Here is a 22,448-nt window from a genome sequence, read left to right as displayed (position 1 = left end):
AGAGAACACAGACCTCAAACATTAGTAAATCACATAGCGTTGCTTAGAACTCATTGTCTTTCAGAGAATAACAGGCATTTGAAAATGGAATGTAAAGTAGTCACCTCCCTTTTTTCCCCAAAGCTGGGAACTTTAAAAACTCCTGCTAAGTACACAGGTCTGACACATGAACTTGTCAAATATGATCTCCTGGCAACCGCCTCTGTCACTGTCACCTTGACATTTTATAAAGAGTGTACTCAAGCAAGCCCAGAAGACACTTTTGGGAGACTAGACAATAGATCTTTCTTCCTAGAAAACACAAACTCCTAGGCCAGAGATTCTGCATGGTAAGAGGCCCCCATGCCTCCTGTCGCCTACTCCATCCCGAGCCGTTCAACCTGGGGAGCTTCACGGACTTCATGTGCTGATACTCAACAGTGTATTGAGCACTTAGATACGACTTTGTCAACTATCGTTTGCAGAGGGTTAGATCTGTCCGTTCGCCAATCTGTTAGCGGTTCTAAGGCAGCCGCTGTCCTCCTTGAGGTGTGAGGAACGAAGGGAATGGGGAAGTCAAGATTGTTCTCAAGTAATGAAGACAATGAGTAGTCTGTTGGTTTGGACGGACAAATGTCCCCGCCCTGGCCCCGCCCACAGGCTCAGGTATAGGAGTTACACCATTAGGGGTGGAGTTTGAGAATTAACACCCTTCTCCTATTTCGAAATTGCTCTTGGTTTGCTTCATATTTGTAACTGAAGCTGTGATCCCTCAGCTTTCTGGTCCCGCCATCATGCCTGACATTCATTCACTGTCGTTCTTCACTGTCATAATGAAGCCTTATCCCTCTGAATCTGCAAGGTAAGATAAACTTTGCTCCTGCTCCAGAAAATGAGGTACTGGGCCTTCCTTTGGGGGGGACAGGACAATGGTAGGGGAATTGGTTTGTTTCTGGTTTGCTTGTTTTTGTTTTGTTCAGTGGTGTGTCTGACAAGGATGGAGACTAGATAGATACAGGGACCAGTGAATTACATAACCTCTGACAGGAAAGAGGTACAAAGCGGTCAGAAATCCTAGAGAAAGTTTGATGTTTTCAGTCTGAAATCAGAGTTCAAGCAGTTACTCACCCAGAGAACAAGAAAAACTACAGGGTCCTAGCAGTAAAAGTCAGCATCCACTTGGAGGACCAGATTCTGTGCTTAGGTAATTTGCATGTGCTTTCTCTGTCAGTCTTCATAGAGATCCTACTTTATATACAGGGAAAGTGAGGGTGTGGAGATACAGCATCTTGCTGTCTGATTGACACTCCCCATCCTCCACATACAGGTGGCACATAGAGGTTGAGGCTGGTTGTACCCAGAAACCAACCTCTCAGACACAGGCTCCATTGTCTTCTCTCTAGTTGAAGACAGCACCATCTTCTAACATACCCAGGTTCATGTTGTCAGTGTCATGTTTTCGCACCAAGGGCAAAAAAACCTCTTCTGACAATTAGCTAAGAAAGTGTAATGGGACTATATCGCACAGTAACTTTTTAAAGACTAAGTGAATGAACATAATAATAATATACATCTGTTGGATAATGTTATCACTTGTGATGGGCAGAAGTTTGCAGAATATTGGGGTGTTCACTCAGACTTAACTTCTCAATAAAAAAAAAAAAAAATCAGCAAACTGAAATGGTGAGATACGGGCATCTTTCTATTTTCTGACACAAGCAAAGCCTGTCATGGTGTTAGAGATGAGAGGAACCATCAAGCTTGGAATCACAAGGATGATAACTCCTGAGTTAGAAAATAGATACGTAGTCAGTAAGATGTGAGATTTGCCCGGGGCACTTTAAAGAGATGCACTTGAGTAGACCACAAGGTTAAATCATTCTATGTACACCTCACTGGTATCCTAGCAGGTACCTATTTTAATTTTCTAATTTAATTTAAGCACCTAATTGAATTCATGATGTAGCAACTACTACTAAGTGTTTTGACTCACTCTCTGTTACAGGTCAGGATAGGCTAATTGGTGCTGCTGTAATAAATGAGTCCCAAGTTTACAACAAGAAGGATTTGTAGTATTTTGCAAGTCATTGAGGGTTGGTTACAGCTCTCCTCCTACATGGTCTGATCCCCGTCATGGAGCCTGGACTAATATTTGGAAGAAAGTGAACCCACGGACTCACTATTCAAGCTGCTTCCAAGGAGTAACAAAAGTTACTATATTTTGTCTCTCTTTGAACAATGTTATAGTCACACAATTCATCTCACTTTGGTTGGTCACCATTATATATTAATAGCAATGGTCTACCAGTGTCTGAAGATCACAAAACACTGGAAAATCTGGTACAGAGAAGGAAACAATAGTGAGATCCATTTAGGTCCTGTACAAGTGATGCAATGTTTGGAAGCCCTTTCAAAGGCACATCTACACCTCTAAGTATCTCTTTTCAATAAACAGCAATCATCCTGTGGCCTTCTCAGTCTCCGACGTAAGCAAGAACAAAATCCTTGGGCCTTTCTAAGTACCCATTGGCCTTACCTTTATGTTCTCACAAATGTGCTATCTCTGCTGCGCATTCTTGAAATAGAGGACTTAAAAGACCCTTCAACTATAATTAAAACCCCATGGAATTGGCATAGAAACGGACAGGGAGATCGATAGAACAGGACGGATGGCCCTAGAACATATAAAAATGTAATTTATGATAAGAAAGGCATCTTGGATCAATGAGGAATGGAAGAATTATTCCATGGATAGCATTAGGACAGTTGGTTAGCAAATTAGAAGAAAAAAATCAATCTCCAGCCTTAACTCATACTATATACTGGCATAACTTTAACTCCAGATGGATTAAAAAATTTGAGAAATAAACATCTGTAAAGTCATAAACCAGGGACATTCTCTCTATCTACCCTCGGCCACTCCAACGTTATTATATCTATTGTTTTTCTCATAGACAAAATCATCCACAAAAGAAACAGGTTAAGCAACAATTGTGTTTTAAAGTATTTTGTATGTGAAAAGAAAACTACAGTTAAAATACTACCTAAGGACAAGTATTTACAAACCAGTAGAAGATTAATATCGTTTAACATACAAAGGAGCGCATGCAAAACCCAACAGAAGGATTTTACGGTCCACAGGTGGGGGAATGGGCAAAGGACTTTAAATAGACAAATCACTAGAAACAGCAGAAGTTAAACACACACATTCAAAAATATTTAGAACACATGAGTAGTTAATGAAGTACAATTCTTACTGAATCCCCGGGGGCCACTGCTTCCTGTAATTGAAACAAGATACTGGCCAGTTGGCTCAACAGCGCGTAAAAGCATGTTCCACCAAGCTGATACCTGAGTTCGATTCTCAGTACCCACATGGTGGAAAAAGGAATGGACTACACAGAGCTGCCCTCTGACATGCACACACACACACACACACACACACACACACACGCACACGCACACGCACACGCACACATGCACACATACACACATGCACACACAAGCATGTATTTTAACAAAGTGAAACTAGTTGGGTTTTGCTTATAAGGCAAAGATCTCACTATGTAGCCCTGTCTGGCATGAAACTCCTTATGTAGGCTGGGCTAGCCTTGAACTCACAAAGACTCACTCTCCTTGTGTGCCTCTGGGATTAAAGCATGTGCCATCATGGCAGCCGAGACAAGTGTTTAGTAATGGTAAGTTCCACGGGGGCATTTTTACACACTTCAGTTTAGCTTGGTATGGTGACTTCCGTGCTTGTGTGTTGTGTGGGAGATGGAACTCAGAGTCTTATGGCAGTGAAGCAAGCTTTCTTCCCTGAGCTACATCCCAGCACTTGGTTTCTGTCACCAGGTCTCAATATGTAGCCTAGGCTGACCTCAAACTTGCTGTCTTTTTCCTTATATTCCAAATGATGAGACGAGAGTCTAGGAAAGCACCATCATGCACAGCTTGGTATTACTCTTAAAAAGCAGATAGACACTGTAAGATAGACGAATCATAAACACATAGGAATATCCCCAGATACTCGCAATCCTCACACTCTGTACTGAAGAAATAAGCTTATGTGGAAACAGTTTTATGTACAAGTATGCTCACCTTAACATAATAAAGAAAAATTCAAACAGCAAGAATCTAGGTAAGAATATGGAAGTGGATTATGATCATATATGTGTGCATAATGGCCTGTCACTTAAATGATGCTTATTAAGAGTTTGTAATAAGAAATGGAAATGATTCTTTACTGGTGTGTATGATCAAGGCAGTCTATGAAGTGAGTGTACACACAACACATGGCTGTACATATGCCACATGACTATACATATAAAACATGACTGTACATATGCCACATGAGTGCACATATAATGCATGGCTTCATATATGTCACATGAGGCACATATTGTACATATACCTCATGAGTATACATATAGCACATGACAGTACATATGCTGCATGTGTGTACATACAACACATGGCTGTAAAAATGCCACAGAAGTATACATACTCATGACTGTACATATGCTACATGAGTGTACATACAACACAAGACTGCAAGCAATGCAAGACTGTACATACAACACAAGTGTGCATACAGCTCACAGCTATACATACAATATACATCTGTAAAAACAACACACACAATATATATGTATTATATATATGTATATATACAGCATAAGTATATATACAATATCTAAGTGTATATGCAACACAGGAGTATATATATAATACAGAAGCGTGCATGCAGTACATGAGTATACAAAACAGAATAATTTTTCTGAGAAAATAATCAACAAAAATTTTATTAAGAATTTCCCTAAGGTGGTTACATTTTCTTTCTACCTTTTCATACATTTAAAAATTATTGTATTGTTTTTTGAGAGATAAATAAACATCTTAACAGCTAATAGTAACTAAGTGTTGACAGCTAGTAATAACTGAGTGTTGAGGGTGTCCATCACATAGCATATTACATGATGCCATCGGTATCTACCACTAAAAACAGGGGGTCAGATCCAACACATACTAAATGCCAGAATATCTTTAAGGAGCCCATATATTTAACCTCTCACTCAGTGTTAACGTTCCTTTTTCACAGAAGACCAAGACACAGCAATTGACTTTTCTGAAATCACTCAGCTGGTGAACCAAGACAGATGAATTCTAAAGCCAATACTTTAAGAACACTATACAGATATCATTGGGTTTATTCCACAACGACCCTACAATACCATTGTTACTATCTTACACATGAAAGAAACTGAGACTTTGATATATTAAGTAACCATGGCAACGGGACTAGCAGAAATGGAGCTGCAGTGAACTCAGACATTTAGCTTTGAAGCCTAATCTCCTACCCCTACCCTTACCCCTACCCCTACCCCTACCCCTACCCCTACCCCTACCCCTACCCCTACCACTACCCCTACCCCTACCACTACCCCTACCCCTACCACTACCCCTACCCCTACTCCCAACCACTGGATAAGATTTCCTTGGTAAATAAGTGACACACATTTTGGTGTCCTGGTACCCCTTCCTTACTTAAGAAAGTATACAATCAGCGGCAATATTTTTTTTATTGTTTCTCTGATTTTTTTTTGTATTTCTTCCTTAGTCCTAGATATTCTAAGATCGCCAACTTTGCTCCAAGCTTGCGGTTTGATAAAGATCTTAGTATTGAAGGACTTTCGGTGTTTTCTAAATGTTTGTCATTTCCATTTTTGCTGCCTTTACTGGCCCAACAATCCCCAAATTGTAGAAAAGTTTACCTGCCAAGGGATGGGTGAATAAAGATAATGTAGCACACTAAAATAGTACTCAGCCATTAAAAGCAAAGGGAATCTTGCCGTTAGAAATAACACAGATGAACCTGGGAGATGTTGTGGGAAGTGAAATTAAGTCAGCCAGAGAACCATGCGTTCTTGCTCATGTGAAATTGAACATGACAACCTTGTAGAAACAGAGAGCAGAGTGGTGGTGACCTAGGACTGAGGCTGAAAGAAAATGGACGGTGTTAACCATAAGCTACAGCATTTAAGTTATATAGGGAGAGTGAGTTCAAGAGCTTGCATGAGAGCTGGTAATAATGCACACTGGGAAATAGGTGCTATAAGACGGCGGGGGGGGGGGAGAGGAAGGGGAGAAAGAAAGGGGAGGGGAGGAGGAGGGAGAGAAGATGGTAGGGGTGTTGCTCTACAGAATGCATCTGCCCAAGAAAGACTTTATCAAGTTTCTGCAGGATGGTGGTTCAGATTCGTTTCTTGCAGAGCATAAACTATTGGGAAACACTAAAAGTGTAGCTAAGGTTGCTAATAGGGACCATTCAGTTACAGCCTTTAACCATCTTTTTGAAAGTAATCATTCCAAGGATGCTGAAACTGTAAGCCTAGAGTCTGAGCCAGTGAAACCTGATGACAATAAACCCAGAGAAACCAAGCCTGAAGAGACTCTTGATGAGGGTCCACTGAAATACACAAAATCGGTTCTAAAAAGGGAGATAAACCAACTTTCCCAAAAAGGAAGATGTTGTTCACTGCTGGTATACTGGGACACTCCCAGATGGGACTGGTTTTGATACTAATATTCACACAAGCTCAAAGAAGAAAAATGCCAAGCCTTTTAAGTTTCAAGGTCGCAACAGGGAAGGTCGTCAGAGGCTGGGATGAGGCTCTCCCAGCTATGAGCAAAGGAGAAAAGGTTCAAATGGAGATTCAATCAGAATGGACTTATGGAAAGCCAGGGCAGCCCAATGCCAGATTTCCACCAAATGCCGAACTCATTTTTGAAGTGGAGTTAGTAGGTATTGGCTGAAACCATTGATTCAGACCTAAAGACATCCGCAACAATAAAACCTTGGCCATTGAGACTCAGTGTGACTAATGAGAGCTTAGTGTTATTGTAAGGGAAGAGTCAACTGGAAAATTCCAGGAGTTAAAGCTCGTTTATTTGATCTCAATTTATAAGAAATGCAACCCCCTGGAATTCCCTTTGGATCTCAGATATTTCACTATCACTATGTAAAGTATTAGAGAGAAATTCATCTCCTTTTACCTCACATTATAAACTAAGAGGCTCTAATAACAATGCCATGGGCTGTCTTGAAAGGAAAACAGACAGGGAGCTGTAGCACACAGAAGAGGACGATCCTTTTTCTGTCCACCTTGGATTAATGAAACCTCAAAGAAAGAAATATTTAAGACCCCTCTGAAGTGAACTTGTTTCCCTAGAGTCCATCACCATCATCATCACAATCATAACCACCACCATCATCATCACCACCACTACCATCACCAGCAACATCATTGTCATTGTCATCACCACCACCACCACCACCATCATCATCATCCTCCCACTCACCATCATCACCACCACCATTATTATCTCCTTCATTATTGCTACTTCTAATTTATTATTTCAATAGTATTGAGTGTTGAATCCAGCGCCTCACATACTAGGCAACAGACATACTACCGAACTACACATCTCCAGCCCCTATCCGCCCACTCACCCCAAATTCAGTTCATGTTCTGAGTCCTTAATAAAATTTAATTTTACTTTTTGGAGCAAGCTCATAATGCAAACATTGAATACCTTGGGTTTTTGTTTGTTTGTTTGTTTGTTTGTTTATGAGGAAACCTGAGGAGTTATGAGAAACTGGCTTAAGGTCACAGGCTGGACGGAGCCAGAGACATGTAGTATCAAAAGTAGTACTGCGGACCACAGTGCCAAGCTTGCTTGCTCATGCTACAGCCTAGCCTTCAGCATGAGAGAATCTCAAGAGCAGAAGAGATCCAACAAGAACGGCGCCCTAAGTGTGCCACAGAATCGTCCTATTGATGGGCAGAGCTTCCTGTGTCTGCAAGGGATGGGGAAACAGGCTAGCTTGTTTGGTTGCAAAATGTTGTCAAGACCTTTTTGGTCATACATTTTTATATGGTGATGCTAAATCTCTTGTTTAGCAGCTGTGAGAAAACAGAGGTTTTGCAAGGGAACCGGATCAGTACAGAGGGAGGAATATCTGTTTATTCCTAAGGGATGGCTTTCCAACATTTTTTTTTTTTTTCTGGGAAACTATTTTTTTCCCACACGGAGCTATAAGAATGGAATAACCAGGCCTCCTAAAAGGCTAATAGCAACTCAGAACCATAAACCACAGCAAGCCAGGGAAGCATCAACATAGCAGTTAAGGTCTAGGAAGGCCACGCCCCACTCTAAATATGACAGGACAATAGGCTCGGAGGTCATGTCTCAAGAGTCTGAGACATGACAATCCTGAGTTCAGGGTCAGCCTGGGCTACATAGTGAGAACTGTCTTGTTTCAAATAAAGTCCTTACTGCTGAATTTGTCCACTCTTAGGTGTATGGTCCCTGGAATCTCTAAGCAATTGAAAACATTTTTTTTTTTCTCCTCTGGACAAAAATAAAGTTTACTAAGAGAGTTACCTGCAAAAAAAAAAAAAAAGGAGCAGAATGAACTGCAAGCAGCCATACTGGAGTGCAGGGCTGCATTAAAGCTACAGCCTGAAGCAGACTCCTGGCTACATCAGACAGTAAGTCTAATGGACAAGCCAGTGAAAAGAGCCATTTAGTTATCTGTTACTCACTAGCACACAAGTCAGAACGCAATGGCGTCAAATGACCTTACTCATTACTTGCCCACATGGTTCTTTAACTGAGACCAGGCCATGATCAAACATGATGGCTTCCCAGTACCTGTCATTTGCAGGACTGGTCCAGTTGGGGCTCTATAATCCACCTGTAAGGTGAGCTCACTAACACGTGTGGAGAGCCAGATCTGCTGTTGGCTGGAACTCCAGAGAGACTTACTCGTGCTATCAGCACGCTTGAATTCTCCTGCCTGTGGCCTTTCCACACAGTAGCCAACTCCAGGAAGGAGTCCAGGAAGGGCGTGGATTCCAGAGGAATGGTTCCTTCATTGGGGATCCCTGGTACAGTAAACTGCCACAAGGGTCATTTTTCTCACCAGTGTGAGAAGTAGCTTGCTCAGCAACACAATTACAATGCATACATCAACAAGAACAAATAAAACTTGTGCTACACGGAAGCAAAAGAAATATAAATTATGCCGTTGCAATAATAGCGGCAACTACAATTTAGGAAAATGCTCTCAAATAGGAGATATTTAAGACTTTACCTTTCCTGTGAACTGGGAGGCCAGGCTAGTGTACCACCAACCAGTATACCTAGTATACCTGCTTAGCTCAGGCTAGTTGCACCAGCCTGAGCCAAGCAGGCATATGGTCAAGAATGGGACCCTGGCTGGGTCCACTTGTCTCAGATAGCTGTGACCAGGTGAGCAAGTGTTGACTGTGATGTGTGGGTTGGCCTGTGCTATATGCAAACATTCTTCTTAAAGACACTACAGGTTTTTCCTAAAAGATTTCTCTTCTACCTACCTACTATCCTGCCCTCGTGCCCTGGGGGCAGAATCTCACCTTTCTAGGGTCAGGATGCAGTTTTGGATGTTTTTCTTTTATATTTTTCCCTCTTTCGTAATCTCTATTCCCTCCAAGCCAAATCTTTCTTTTATTAACTACTTTAATATGGTTCTAATTGAAACAGAATTATATCCACCTGTTTCCTCCTTTCAGCCTCTCCTAGGTACCCTTCCTGGAGCCCACTATACCATCCCCGAACTCTTGAGTTTATGGCCTCTTTTTCTTTGATTATTATTGTTACCTACATGCGGGGGAGTAGTATATGCACAAATATATTTAAATATGAGCTGCTGAGTCTGCTTCTGTTGGTGGTGTATATACGAGCTCAAAGATGACCACTCTGCATTAGATGACCAGTGAAGGACTCATCCCTGGGAACGACTAATTTTCCTTATCCTGGAAGTCGTTGGTTGCCTGGAGTTCTTTGCCTAGGTGGTGGGACATAATGTTTGGGTACTAAAGATGTTCTTTAGATGCCCAAGCAGTCTTAATTTTATCTTCATACTTAAATGTTCAGAAATCTAACACTCCCTGCAATCCCTGTGTGAGCTTGGTCTGTAGTGGTTGTGGGTTTTCACCGTCTATGACATTGGCTCTTTCATCTCAGGCTGGCCAAGTCCAAGTGAATGACCTCTTATCTTACCCGAAAAAGAGAACTATCTGACCAAATTCTGGATGCTAAGTAGGAGAAGGGTCAAGGTCTTGTCAGTGAATAGGTTTACACCTTTCACTGGAGCCGCTGCATTTTCAGTTGTGGTAGCTGCCCTCCGACCATAAAACTTTTGCATCCCTAGTCTTCTTAGAAGGGAAGCTATCGCCCAGCTATGTGGAAATGAGAAAGAGATATGCAGGATTCTGACTGCTACTCAGTCACACTTTCACCCAGGCTTTACTTAACTTCTCTTTCACCCACCCCACCCCACCCCCCACCTCCAGAAGCAGCAGAGGATGCCAGCATGTGAAAATGTAAGGGTTCAGCGTGCTCATCCGTTAGCCGCCTCTCAGAGTTGTTCTCCAAAAGTTTGGTATCATTGCCTCTGTTTACTCTTGGGACCCAACCTTCTTGTGTTCGAGTAAACAAACCCGTTTTAGTGGAGCTCCAAGTACACCCAAACGGAAGTGCAAATGGAACCTCCAGTGCCTCCAACAGCTGAGCTCACATTCTTCACGCATTGAGCAACTCTCAGGAAGAGGTAAAGAAATGTTAGGACATCTCCTCTTTCACCCTCTTCCTTGTTGCCTGGCAATTCCCGCATTTGCATGACTCTCCTAGTTACATTGACTCTGCAATGTTTCCCACCAGCTCGCATTTTGACTGGTCATTGTCTGGCATATGTCAGTACTCTATTTTGTAAACCTTCAGGAGGTAGGATTTAACTGGCAGTAGTTCACTAAAGGCAGGTCTTTGAAGGGTCATTGTGACCTGTCCCTTGGGGCCTGTCACAATCTCTCCCCCTAGTTGCCATGCTGGGAACAGCCAGTGTCGCACTCCTGCCATCATGAACTAAGTTGCTCCGTACTGCTCTCTCCACCGTGACAGGCTGAAACTCCTCAAAATCATGAGCCAAAGTAAATCTTTGCTTCATCCCTTGTTTCTTTCAAGCATCATGGGCACAGTGGTGTGAGAGTGACTAGTGTGCTTCCCTTTGTGTCATCACAGACACCGATTTGTTAACAGGAGCTGTCCTTGAGAGGTGCACTCTTGTAGGACCGAGAAAGGCAGCCTGATTTCTGGTTGAACTAGGTTTGAAACCCTAGTTAGGGTTCCCTGCGAGGGATGGTAGGCATTTGCCACGCTCCCAGACTCCAGGCTCCTGACATGAGGAGGCTGCAGCATTCCATAGATTTGTGTTCTTTAGTCACGTAGGACAATGCCCCCACCAGCCGCTCCACAAGTAGGGGGCTTGACTACAGGCCACAGTCTCAAGACAGATCTCCATGTTAATGAGGTACCTAAAAGCCAGAGGGCATAGCCAATTAAACTTCCCTTTCCAGACCCTCCTCCTTGCAGAAGGTATTTAACCTCAGGCCTGCCTTAAGAAAACTGGGGTACAGTTTCTCATCTACTTTCCGCTATGACAATAAACATCTTAAAACCACGGACCGCTTCTCTTTCGTTGGAATCCGTTGTAGGAAACAACGGAAAAGGTTTTCACCTCCAGAGCTGCCTCCTGATCTCCCGCAAAAGACCTCTATGCATTCCCAGCCACGTCACCCACCAACCCAAGCGAGCCAAGCAAGCTGCAGCGACTAAGCCAAGAACTCTCATCCCTGCGGGACACAGCCGGAGCTTCTCCACCCCTCTCCCCTTTGGTTGGGGGCCAGTCTAGGCTGTGGTCTCCACTTCGTTCTTGGCTTTTCCATGTCTCCCGGTGGCACCTTGAGGCCCAAGAGCCTGAGAACCAGCCAGTCCCCGGCCACCTTTTGGCCCCGGGGAACGCCCCAGCCAAGTTTGGCAGTCCCCAGAGACCTCAGACTGTGCTCTCTTATCCCTCAAGCTCGAGCAGGGTCCCGCGGCTTCACATAGCCCAACGCTTGCCCAGCGCTGGCATGGAGTGAGCACAGTCAAACTTCCTGAGTCTTTGTTTCCTTGAGTGGCCCTAGCCCCATGGCAGGGCAGACTGGGACACACTTTAACCCAACAGACTCTATCCACTTTGTCCCAAAATGTCTTTCTCAAATTTCTCTCCCTGTTGTAAAGCACCGTCTATGAATGGCATTCCGATGACCACAACTCCCCTCAGCTCATATTTCTGGTGAGATTTTTTTTTTTTTTTTAATTCTGGGTGATATTTCAGCTCTTACTGAGAGATGCTTGGCGGACCTCTCTCAAGAATTCTTCACTGACTGAAAACTAGGAAGTGACTATGGTGGACTGCGGAAAGGAAGATATATTGGAAAGTATTTGTTTCTTCATGGAAGCCCTTTAAAAATGGTGTGGGGCAAATAACAGGGACAAAGTATGTGCTCTCTGTTCATCTGGTCTTAGTAAGCACATTCTAATCTCTGTGAAATGGTAAAGACAACCCTTCTGGGTTCGCCTACAGCGTAGGCAGATGCTTTGGGTGACACCTGCTACACTGTGGGATTCCAAGAATCCACAATGAGCAGTTATATCTAGGCCTGAAGACAGCCCAGAGCAGTGAGGCTGGAGGCTATTCACAAAATCCCCACTGAGACACTCAGCCTGTTCAGTAAATTACCGAGGAGATGAAGTGAATAAAGCCTCTACTCTTGCTGGGCATACAGGAAGCTTTAGAAAAATACATATTGTCCATTTTACAAGTACTTGAACAGAAGAGAAAGACCTGTTTTCCAGGCACTCTTCCTGAGTCTCAGAAACCTGAAACACAAGCCTCTTAAAGACAGGCTAGATTTCAAGAGCCCAGGTGAAATGGTGCCTTTGAACTATTGAAGGAAAATTAATCCAAGAAATGGAAATAAAGTTAATGTCTACTTTAGCAAGAACCAGAAGGCTCATTTCCTAAAGCCTGGCTTCATGTTAATACTTCTTCTTTCAAACAACTCCCCTAACACCCTATGAGACATCCTCACCATGCAATAAAGGCTCTGAAGCATCAGAGTAAGACAGCGGCTGAACTGAGATTTGAATACAAGCTTGCCTGACTGCCAAGTCTGTGCCAGGTCCAGCACCACATTCTATGGAAACTGACTTTAGATCTTCAGTTGTGATTATGAGGTCTACATGTGAAATCCTTTGTCCCAAGATCAAGCTGGACTTCTGTCTCTGACAAAGGGATAAGATTAATGTCAAGCATGTATCAGGGCCTGGGCAGTAAGCTTGCCTAGCATAAATCTCGTGGTCCACCCAGACCCAGCTGCTCACTAGCTTTCTCCAAGCCCACATATTTTAACGGATGTGAATTCTGACACACCTCTCTTTAATTCTCATTCACAAGTTCCTCTCACTGTCAGCCATCCCCACTTTCAGAGCCCCATCACCCAAGCGGTAGTGTTTCTGTGAGTCTTCTGCTGACCCTAGCATTAAAAGACGCTATGCTAGTAGGTCTGGGTATGAAATATTTAAATTTACTGCTATTTCTAAGATTAAAGAAACAACCCCCTGACCCTTTTTTTTTCTGTCCACTACCGCCCAACCCACTCCTACTTTCTAGAAACAGTTCCTCTAATCATCATCTGAATATCTTGTTTATTTTTGGCCACTCTCGCCCTTCCATCCCCCTTCCTCCCTTAGGCATTACCCTTATGAGCCACTGAGATGCCTGCCACAAAGGCCCCAATGGCTTCTGCTCTGCCACCTCAGTGAGTAGTACTTGTCTCTGCCTTCCTTGACCTTTTGTCCCTCTGACCTACACCCTTTGCTGAGTTTCAGGCTCCTCCTCAGCTTCCCCTTAAAGTGACCCCACTCCCTCTGAGAAGTTGTGGTTGGGGTCTCCTAACTTTCTGACTACCCAGGGCTTCTACTACATTGTATTCTCTCTCTTTCATCTTGTTTATACCTGACAGATTTTTTCTAGTTTCTTTTCCTGTTGCTGTGATAAAATAACCTGAAAAACGAATGTAGCACAGAAAGGGCTTATTTTAGCTCACAATTCCAGCTAACAGTCCTTCGTACAGAGAAGTCATGGTAGCAGGAACTTGAAGCAGCTAGTCATATCCACAGCCAGGAGGAGAGGAAGAATGAATTCAGGTATTCTCAGGTTCTCTTTTTTAATACAGTCCGGGACCCAAACCCAGGGAATGGTGCCACCCACAATGGGCTAAGTCTTATCGAATCAAGATAATCCGGGACAAACAGCCTCTTATCAAATCAAGATAATCCCGGACAAACAGCCTCAGGACAGCATAATCTAGAACGTCTCTCAGTGATACTGTTCTCCCAGGTGATTCTAGATCCTGTGATGTTGACAAAGAGCGGCTATCACAAAGGTTCCCAGATCATTGTTTTGCTCACAGTTTCTTCCCTGATCTGAAAGCTCATAATTTCGACTCCCACCGGTACAGACGCATCTCCAATGCCATCGTGCTGGCAAGATGGAACTCCTGATGGCCTGACCATAAGCTCTGCTTTACCCACAACCTTCTTCATCTGGATCAACATGAAGTCTCCATTGAGTTGCTCGGGCTAAAATCTTGGTTTCATCCTTGCTCTTTTCTCCTCTTACTCATACACTGACAGCTAATATCTGAGGAAATGCTGTTGGTTTTACTTTCAAAATACAGCCCCAGCCCACGTGCTTCTCATCACCTCTGGACCACATCTCACTCTGCCTTACTTACGTCTTTGCCTCTACTGTGTTACTGCAATTCCCTCCTGACAGGTTTTCCCCTTTCTGCCTTCAAACTCCTAAATCCTATTCTCAGCAAAAAATTGCCAGAGTTGTGTGGTGAAAAGAAAACCCTTTAGGTCTGGGGCTTGGCTCAGTGGTAAAGCACTTTTAGGCTTGTGTTCATTTTTTAGCACAACAAGGAAAGTCTCACACACTATCCTTCCTCCACTCAAAAACTGTTCCGTTTCCCACATGACCTTGATTCCAACTGTGGTTCTTATCTCTCTCATCTCCTCCCACTCAGCCTAGCTACAACCCAGTAGATGACTCCTAGTGCTTCCTGGTGCTCCCATGGCCTGACAGCTGTGCTCCATCATGGAGCTTGTTGGCTGCCCACTGTTTTCACTGGCAACCTCCTTACCTTCTTTACCCAACTGAGACCAGCCTGACTGTTGTAACACTGGTATGGGTATCTGTCCCTGCCCTGTACCATCAGCTGCCTTTGGGTAGTCAGGACAATGTTTCTTGTGTTCTATAGTAGACACACACACACACACGCACGCACGCTATCCCTTCACATACATTTCCTTTCGGCTCGTTTAAAACCTCCCTTTCCTCTAGAATATAAATATCTGTTTTCATTTACAGGTACCAAATACCCACTACAGTGCCCAGCACATCTCAGGTACTGAATAAATGTATACCAGATTCATCATGTTGAACAGTCTCTTAGGATACTGGCAAGAATTTGCATGCCACAGCCAAATCTTGCTACCTGACCTGCCACATAACCTAATATTCTGAATTCCCATTGGTTTTGGGTTTCTCTAAGCCACATAGTTCAGACGGAGATGGCTGGAGATGCTTTGTAAGGAGCCAATAACAGTTAAGCAAAGAGATACTGTAGCAGAAGTATGGGTTTTACACGAAAGTGAACACCTGAGGAGGCCATCTGGTCTGCATCCATCTTTTCTGTGTTGTAGAATCTATGCCACATCCCAGAGTGGCACCCATGACCAGGGCACAATGACTCCTCATCTGCTCAGGACCTGCCTCTGCCGCTCACAGGCTGCAATTCCTAAAGCCAATCCTATTCCCTTGCTGTGATTGTCTTCCTAGCTGTTAAATGGGTATTATCATTGAACTGACACATCTACTATCATTTAAAGGTTTGCAACTGAGGGCTAAATCAGCTAACTCAGAAAAGAGGAAGAAGGTTTCTTTGTTCCATCTTGTGTTTTACTGTTTGCTACATAATAACAAACATTCAGGGTCTGGAGAGGTGGCTCAGCAGGTAAGAGCACTGACTGCTCCTATGGAGGATCTGAGTTCAGTCTCAATTCAATGTCAGGTGGCTCTCAACCAGCTGTAACTCCAACTCCAAATCTAAAGTTTCTGGCCTGCGTGGGCACCTGCACTCACGAGTACTACCTAACTACACACACACACACACACACACACACACACACACACTAAAAGTAAAAGTCTTTTAAAAAAAATTAAATTATTTTGGTTAAGAAATGATTTTTTTTAATTGGCTGGAAATGTAGCTCAGTTAATAAGAGTGTTTGCCTAGTATGCATGAAGCCCTGGGTTTGGTTGCCACATCCCGTATATGAGGATTGGTAGTGCATACACGTAACCCCAACATTTGGAAGGTAAAGGCAGGAAGATCAGGGGTTCAAAGTCAACTTCAGCTACATAGAGAAACTGGAGTCAGCCTGGACTCCACAGGATATCTTAAAAGTAAACAAATACTCTGTGCAACTTTGTTTTTTAAAGCGATAAAGGCATTTTTATATTGCTCTTCATTTATGGTCACTTGACAACCAGCTTTAGCTTTATATTGACAGGCACTCGAGGAGTTACGTGACAGAGTACTTAATCTATGGCAGAGGTCTTAGTGCCATGTCAAACTCCAGCACAGAAGCTTCCATGAGTGGCTTAAAGTCACTAGTGTGTGTGGTGCTGTGATCTCACTGTGATTTAGCCAATGAAGTGGTGGGAAAGGAGGTGTAAGAACGAGTGTGGAGGGAAGGCCCCACAAGCTGTGATGTTGTAAGTCTCTCCTAACGTCAGAGTAGAGAAAGGAGTCCTTGAGAAAAGAACTTATAGAGCTTACTTTGACATTGCTTAGATAGAGCCTGGGTCACAGGCAGTTAACATAGTTAATTATGAAGACTGCTTCCCAGATAGAAAAGAAGCAAACACCCAAGAGAGTCTCACTGCCAGCTGAGGTTCGTAGGCCAAGCATGTGAGAAAGCCATTTTCCTCTTTTTCTATGTAGCCAACTCTCTTGGTTCTGGAACTTCATCCATCTGGCTCTTCTCAAGTCCTTGAAAACAGATTTTCTCCTATGGTGGCCACTACATACACACTGGATCCTATCTGGAATGCCCTGGAGAGATACTGTCACTGGAATATGCAAGGGATAGCAGATCCCAGCTGTAGTCTCTCCCCCTTGGCCACTTATCGTTACCAAATGATTTAAGACCTGGAGCTGGGAGTACCCAGAAATAGCTCTGAGTCTTTGGTGGGAGGTTCTCAGAACCCAGAGTGATTGCAGCTCATCTTTGGAGTTGTTATGCCAAAGGGTACCCAGGAAAGACAGTGCTAATCAGATTTCCTAATGAATGGCTTTGGCTGACTCTTTGTCCGAGAAGTGAGTTTAAAGACCAGATAATTATTACATGGGACAGATTAAGAGAGAGGTGCAAGTTTGATTAGAAACATAGCATTCTTGAAAGGTTTCTTTCTCGTAAAATATATGAAGATGAGCCTAGTAAAGTCTCTAACTAATGGTGAGACTGAGTCATACCTGGCCATCACTTGTCACCAAACAAGGTTTCCCGAATCAGGACTGGTTTACATCCAATTGAATGGTTAGCCAAAGGGGTCCCTTGGAAATCCTCAAAAAATCCAGGCTGTTGCCAAGACAATAGGTTGTTCTTCACAAACTGACAGTAAGGCCCCAATTAAATGTTGTCCTTATAAGACTTGCCTTGGTCATGGTGTCTGTTCACAGCAATAAAACCCTAACTAAGACACTAACTAAGACAGAAGTTGGTACCAGGGACTGGGGTATTGCTGTGATAGGCCTGACCATGTTTTTGTTTAGAAGAATGTGGATTTTGGGACTTTGGATTTGAAAAGCATTGGAATGCTTTAAATGGGGTTTAATGGGCTAGCCTAGTAGGAATATGGAAGACTGTGTTATAAGAGTGATTTTAATCGTGCAGACCTAGCCCAAGAGGTTTCAGTGAAGAATTTCAGTATGTGATCTAGAGACTGTTTTTGTGGTATTTTGGTGAAGAGTGTGGCTACTTTTTGCCCTTGTCTGAAGAGTCTGCCTGAGGCCAAGGTGAAGAGACTCAGATTAATTGCACTGACATCAGAAGTCTCAATCAGTTTGATGTAAAATCTGTTGTGTGGTTACTAAAGTTCACTCTTATGAAGAACATTTTACTGAAATGGGGCAAGTTGAGAAAGGAAAAATAGAAATTATTTGATTTGAGTATTAAAGGGGCACCAGGAAGTGAAATGGAGCTGAATCCTGTGTTCCAGGATGTTAAACTGAATTAAGGGAGTAGTGACCTTGGGACAAGATACCATCCAGCTAAATTTAGGTCTAGGTATGGTAGTACAAGCCTTTGATCCCAGGAGGAAAAGCAGATCTCTGAGTTCAAGGCCAGCCTACAGCAAGTTCTAGGTGAAGAACTTAAATCCAGTGGTGGATCACCCACTAATTCCAGTGTTTAGGAGGCAGGCATGCAGATCTCTGGTTCAAAGTCAGTCAACAGAACAAGTTCCAGGACAGCCAAGCTTAGGTGGTGAAGGAGTTGTAAAACAGAAAGCTGGTGATAAAATAATAGAACAAGAGGGCCATGCTCCAGCCCCAGCAAGCAGCAGAACTCGGCAGCTTCAGCCACGTGGCTCTGGCTTTAGAGTTTAGAATAGAAGAGACTACTGGGATGATTGATGCTGGCTAGCTGGAGCCAAGAAATTAGGGGTGATTAAGAAGAGACCAACATCACTGAGGTGAAAACTCGGAAGTGTTTTCTGAGAGCACAAAGAAGCTGTGTTCCAGAGATAGCCAGGGTTGTACCTCCTGCAGCAGCTGTACTTGGTAATGTGTAAGAGTCACCCAGGTGGTACTGGTTCTTCATGAAGGCGTCGTGAAGAACAGCTGAGGCTTGGTACTGTGAGAGGCCATGGAAGGCCATTGGTGAAAGTATAGCCTTAGTTTTAGTTGATAGCCTAGGACTGAAGGGGTCATGCAAAGAAGTTGAGGCTTGGCACCACAAAGAGAGTCTATAAGAGACTATTGGTGAAGCCTAGTTACAAAAGAAAGACTCCAGTGTAATGGAGATGCCAGTACCATCGGATGATCCCCAAGAACAGCAGCAACAGTGGGGTAGATCAACCTGAGCTTAGAGTGCTACAGAGGGCAGAGCTGGGGAAGTGACACCAGCCCTTTGGAGGAACCCAGAAGATCGTATGTGGATCCCAAACATTGAAACAAGAAGCTGTAACATTGAAGTTGCCCTGGAGACTCCAAGATGTCAGAGATGCCACAGCTGTTGTCTATCTGCTGAGGAAAGATGCTAACAGAGAATGGGACAAGCCCAGGAGAAAGAAATGTATTACAGTCAACAAAGATGACAAAAGAGTTGGAGATCTGAAGACATCAGACATGGAGATGCAGAGTTTGGAATTTAACCAGCTGGTTTCCTGTCTTGCTTTGGGAATTACAGTTAAGTGATTGGGTGAATCTCAGAAGAGACTTTGAAGTGTGGACTTTTTAACATTGTTGAGACTGCTATAGACTATGGAGATGTTTGAGGTTGGACTAAGCATATTTTGCATTATGCTATGTTTAGGTATGGCCCCCATAGACTCATATGTTTGGACAAGCCTATGGGGCCAGGGAGTGGAATGTGATGGTTTATAAATGCTCAACCCAGGGAATGGTATGATTAGAAGGTGTGGCCTTGTTGCAGAAGGTGTGTCACTGTAGGTGTGGGCTTTAAGACCCTCACTCTAACTGCCTGGAAGCAAGTATTTTGCTAGCAGCCTTCAAATGAAGATGTAGAACTCAGCTCTTCCTGTATCATGCCTGGCTGGATGCTGCCATGCTTCCTGCCTCGATAAAGGACTGAACCTCTAAACCTGTAAGCCAGCCCCAATGAAATGTTGTGCTTTTAAGAATTACCTTGTCTGTTCACAGCAGTAAAACCCTAACTAAGACAGGGTCTCCGATGCTTGTGCCTTCTTTGGGGCTCCTTTTCTTCTGTTAGTTTGCCTTGTTCAGCTTCAGTGTGGTGGCATTTTGTTTGATCTTGTTATACTTTATTTTGTTATGAATTGTTGTTATCTCTTAGAAGCTTGTTCTTTTCTAATGAGTAAGAAAGAGAGCAGATGTGGATAGGAGGAGAGGTGGAATGGGACAGGGAGGGGAAACTATAATCAGGATATAGTGCAGAGGAAAAGAATCTATTTTCAGTAAAAGGGAGAAGAGGACTTACTTTCTATTCTTGAAATGACTTATTGCTCAAGTAGTTTCGACTTTATTTAAATTACAAATCCTCCCAGAAGAATGAAAAGAAATAAAACATCACACAGACAGTTCAATACTAAGCAAAACTATGCAACTTGAAACCCATTGTCAAGTGGTTAAGTATTGTTTTTATAGTCTTGGAACTACTATATTTCTGGATAAGTAAATAATCATTTTCATTTGCTAGGAGAATAGTTCTCAGGTGGTAAAGTGGAGTGTTTAGTCTTTATTAATTTAACTTATACTGTTGTCATTTTTAAATTCTTTACTTGAATTTAATTTTAGACTTATAGAAAAGTTGCAGTGACAATAACAACAATGGTCTCTATGTGCCCTTTGTCCCCATTTAATAACAACAATGGTTTCTATGTGTCCTTTCCCTCATTTAATAACAATGTTTTCTATGTGCCCTTTGTCCCCATTTGCCTCTACTATTAAGTCTCATCACAGTGTAATAATAAATTCTAAAAACTTGACATTGGTTCAAATTCTGTCAGTTTCCTGCTAATCCCTTGGAGGGGGTAGGGGTGTTGTCTTATTTCTTTCTCTTTACATTCCTTCAGTCTGCATCAGCTCTGGAGTCTTTCCTTGTCTTTCGTGACTTACACACTTTCGAATAGCTCTGGTCAACTATTTTGTAGAATGTTCCTCAGTCTGGTTTTGTGATGTGTTTTCAGTGTAGACTGAGATGAAATATTTTGGGAAGGAATCCCAGAGAAGCATTGTGCCTCTCTCAGGGCCTGGGATCAAGGAGCACATAATATCAATGTATTGTTACCACTACTATTACAATTGCCTATGTTGATAAGATGTATTTGACAAGTTTTCACTAAAAAGTTACTTTGCCTTTGTACATAAGAAATATCCTCTGGCGGAGACCTTTTTGATGTTGTGGGTCATTTTTTAAGCTTTTACTCACTAATTTTAGCACCCTCTGATAGACATCAGTATTGTAGCATTTGCCTGATGATGACTTTTGTATTTTTCCACACTCTCTAAACATTTTATAACTGAACTTGGTCCATTCAAAGGCACCATTGTCTTTAAGTGGAATATAGTTGAGTATAGATAAAAGGCTTCGGGATCAGACCAGCATACTGATGACTTTTGCATCACAGTGACCAAACACATGAGACACACAATGTAAGAGAGGAAGGCTTTGTTTTGACCCATGGTTCTATATTTCTAGGCCCATGGGAAAGCAGAAGACCATGATTGCAGAGGCATGTGGCAGAAGGTGTCCACATCATGAGGCAGAGAAAAGAGGACAGAATAGGATCATGGCAAAAAATAGCTCATTTTTTTTCTAAAGGCCCCATGTCTACCTGTTCATCATATCTCAATAGTGCTGTGATATTATGATTCAACTGAGAAATCCATTCATCATCTCTCAGAACTCATGATCTAACTGCCTCTGGAAACACACACACACACACACACACACACACACACAGAGAGAGAGAGAGAGAGAGAGAGACTAATCCCTGAGTGATTTCTTAATTCAATCAAGATAACAAACTCAACCCACACAACTGGCGTCTTGGAATCTGAATTATTTAAGTCAATTCTATCATCATCATCATTAGCCTCATCAATAATTAACCCTTGTCTTCTGAAGGGCAGTTTGATCTTAGTTTAGAATGGTTAAAGCAGTCAACCAAGAGATGTTCTTTTTTTCTGCCTATCCCTCCCACCAAGACACAACATGAAGACAGTTTGTTCTTTTTCTCTGACCCTACCAATATTTTTTTCATTTTTTTTTTTGTAATACATCCTTCTAAATAATTTTATGGCCAGGGCAACTGGTAACCAGCAAAATAGACACACACACACACACACACACACACACACAGCCCTCTATATTTCAGGCTTGCAGGGTTATATTTGCCTTCACACCGTAGTTTGTATAATGCTATGCTCTTCCAACCCACTACCAATTGATAAATTAGGCTTGCTTAGTAATGGAATGCATTTTGCTTTACACAAGCACTATTTTCGCGCCAGAAATGTGGAGGACACATTTTGCTACTTTCCTGATAACTGTACATAATCATGTTTGTTATTTTATGCATTCTGAAGGTAGGAGAAAAAAACAAAGTCCGCATTAAATTCTACTTTTCTGTTCCAATTTTAAATGAAAAACTTAGTTTTCTATTTTTAACCAATTATTTTCTATTCTTTTTTTTTTCATTTAAT

The 22,448-nt window shown here is 42.7% G+C and overlaps 1 protein-coding gene and 1 pseudogene across 2 annotated transcripts in view; one reads left to right on the top strand and one right to left on the bottom strand.

Moving 5' to 3' along the window:
- Egflam (EGF like, fibronectin type III and laminin G domains) overlaps nucleotides 1–22,448 on the bottom strand; it is a 182,754-nt gene that overhangs the window by 127,289 nt on the left and 33,017 nt on the right. The gene's annotated exons all lie outside the window — the stretch shown is intronic.
- LOC117723678 (peptidyl-prolyl cis-trans isomerase FKBP3 pseudogene) lies at nucleotides 6,185–6,795 on the top strand (annotated as a pseudogene).

This window comes from Arvicanthis niloticus, chromosome 19, assembly GCF_011762505.2.
Source record: "Arvicanthis niloticus isolate mArvNil1 chromosome 19, mArvNil1.pat.X, whole genome shotgun sequence".
Taxonomy (NCBI): Eukaryota; Metazoa; Chordata; class Mammalia; order Rodentia; family Muridae; genus Arvicanthis; species Arvicanthis niloticus.
This window is presented reverse-complemented; position numbering and strand designations above follow the sequence as displayed.